Here is a 2,795-nt window from a genome sequence, read left to right as displayed (position 1 = left end):
TGCGGCGTATTGTTTCTTTACGGGTTTCCTTTCAAAAGCACTGGACGGGATCAAACCTCCAATATACAGAACTGCAGTCACAGGGGAGCGAGCCGCGCCCATCCCCCGACAATCAGCCTGCGATAAATATCCTCCGCAGTCTCTAACGTAAGAGCGCAATTTCCCTTCTGTCCACCAGGTGGCAAGCGAAACCCTATATCCTGGTCAAAAGTATGAGGACACCTGACCGTTACATCTTATGTGGCCAAAAGTATGTGGATACCCCCTCCTCATTGGCCTGCCTCTAAACAGGCTCCTCCCCCTTCAGTCTATCATGAATGCTGCTGCTAGACTCATCTATCTGACCAACCGCTCAGTGTCTCCTCTAGGCCCCCCGTGTATAAGACGCCCCTCCATTTTTAGGTAAATATTTTAAGAAAAAGTATAGTCTTATACATGGAAAAATACAGTACTATTGCTGGGATTTGTTGTATTCCTCTATAGCTGGCGGTATTCTGCATTGCGCTGTATAATGTGCTTTTGCTGGGTTTTGTAGTCCTCTATAGCCGGTGCCATTCTGCATTCATTGCTGTATAATTTTACACTTTCCGTTTCACTATATTGCACACCACACTATCTTTTTTCTTTTTTACTTCCACCGCTCCAAGCTTGCTCCTGTGATGGACTACAACCTCAATACAAACTAGTAGTCCTATCGGAGCCATTTTTTAAACTTTATTTTATTGTTTATCCGATTAACCGAACCTAATAATCGGCTAACTAATCGATTTTGAAAATAATCGTTAGCTGCAGCTCTACTTTCCAGCTCCGTCGTCAACTATTCCCATGCTCGCCTCCAGGACTTCTCTAGAGTCTCTCCCACCTTCTGGAACTCTCTACCCCAACCTGTCCGTCTTTCTCCCACTCTGACTGCCTTTAGGCGTTCCCTTAAGACTCATCTCTTCAGAGAAGCCGATCCCACCTCAACCTAACCACTCAACCATTCACATTCTCAGACAATTCATCCCCACACAGCTCCCTCCTCATGTATCACTGGCCCCTCCTCTTTTAGATTGTAAGTCCTCAGGGGCGGGGCCCTCCTTACCATCTTGTCTTGAATTGTATTGTGATTGTAATGTCTTCCTTATATTGTAAAGCGCTGCGCACTCTATTCGGCTATATAAATCCTGTATAATAATAATAACTCAATCAGTGAACTGATTACTGATTGAGTTGTATATTTATACATTTTTGTGGATATTTGTATTTGGTAGGATTATCACCGTATAGTGCCACTGTAGTATTTATCATTTTTCACGGTGGTTCCCATTTTGACAGCATTGCAGCATACAATTGGTGCAATCAATAATACTTGACCATCACATCTACGCATATGGCCAAAAGTATGAGACCGCACACAGCCCTGGTGAGACCATGCACACAGCCCTGGTGAGACCCTGCTCAGCCCTGGTGAGACCATGCACACAGCCCTGGTGAGACCCTGCACACAGCCCTGGTGAGCAACACAGAGTATCTAGCTTCATATTATTCTGAATTGCTGTACAATGAATTGCTGGGATTTGTAGTCCTCTCTAGCTGGTGGTATTCTGAATTGCTGTATAATGTATTGCTGGGATTTGTAGTCCTCTCTAGCTGGTGGTATTCTGAATTGCTGTATAATGTATTGCTGGGATTTGTAGTCCTCTCTAGCTGGTGGTATTCTGAATTGTTGTGTAATGTATTACATCTACTTATATGGCCAAAGAATGTGGACTCCCCCCTCCTAATGATAGAGTTTCGGGGTTCCCATTGGAGGGACCTGTTATTACTACATCACACAAAGGCGTTGTAGACAATTGCGCTCTTCCAGCCTTGTGGTCACAGTTTGAAGTTCCTTTCCCGTTCTGATGGTTGACATCGCAGCGTTGCACATGAGGGCAATTTACCCCCCTGTGGCCCCCGTTTTCCTTTATCGGAGGGGCAGTTGTCGGTTGCTCTCTCTGTATCGCTGATTCCAGATCTCGTGGGAGGATCCGATGAAAGCGCGCGTCTCCCCTGTCATGAATATACATCGGCTTTCGCGTCTAATGCACCGGCCTGAAAATGATCGGGGGGGATTTATAGCCGGCCGCGAGCGTCATTACCGACACCGCAGCAGCCAACGCGCGCCCCGCCGCGCGGCTCCAGTCATTTAACACGGGGAGCCGGGACGGAATCCGAGTAATTTGTGTCTACACAAACACAGCTGATGTCAGCAGCGCGCGTCGATAGCTCCACTTACTGCGAGACTCGCGTAATGAAAATCCAATGAACAAACCGCTGGAAGTAAATAAGTATTCCATTAGAATTAGAGAATCCGATCCGGGACGGCTTTATTTTCTCGGCCTTATTGATTTCTTTTATTACGGAAATATTACTGCTAAATAACATTAGCGCAAGCGATCTTTACATGTTTTTCTGGGCAGGGTGTCAATAGTTTCGTGTCAGCGTCGCGGCACCGCGGAGAGAGGGGAAACTCTCGGCAGATTATCGGCTTTTTATCATGTTTTTCTAAATACATAACGAGCGTCTCTAGCAGCTCCCGGGGCCCCCGCCCGCCTACGCCGGGGATGAGCCAGATTCAACGCTTTTATGATATATAGCCAACAGCGGGTGATTTCTGTTGGCATGTTGTCATTTTGGCGAAGGGGCGGAGTCAGTGGGGAAGGCAAAGGGGGGCAATTTTCTTAAAGCGCACCTTTTATGAAATGTCTGCATACGTGCCCATTCAACGTCACCCCTCCCTTCCTCCTGCTTCGGGGGCTTCCACGTGCCTC

General features: G+C 47.0%; 1 protein-coding gene across 1 annotated transcript in view; it reads left to right on the top strand.

The window, feature by feature from the left end:
- SIGMAR1 (sigma non-opioid intracellular receptor 1) overlaps positions 1-2,467 on the top strand; it is a 21,351-nt gene extending 18,884 nt beyond the window's left edge. Inside the window, exon 5 of the mRNA XM_018573131.1 lies at positions 2,456-2,467. The gene's annotated coding sequence lies outside the window, so the exon portion shown is untranslated. The remainder of the gene's footprint in view (positions 1-2,455) is intronic.
- The last annotated feature ends 328 nt before the right edge of the window (positions 2,468-2,795 follow it).

The sequence above is a fragment of the Nanorana parkeri genome, unplaced genomic scaffold (assembly GCF_000935625.1).
Source record: "Nanorana parkeri isolate BGI_ZX_2015 unplaced genomic scaffold, ASM93562v1 scaffold2248, whole genome shotgun sequence".
Lineage (NCBI taxonomy): Eukaryota > Metazoa > Chordata > Amphibia > Anura > Dicroglossidae > Nanorana > Nanorana parkeri.
This window is presented reverse-complemented; position numbering and strand designations above follow the sequence as displayed.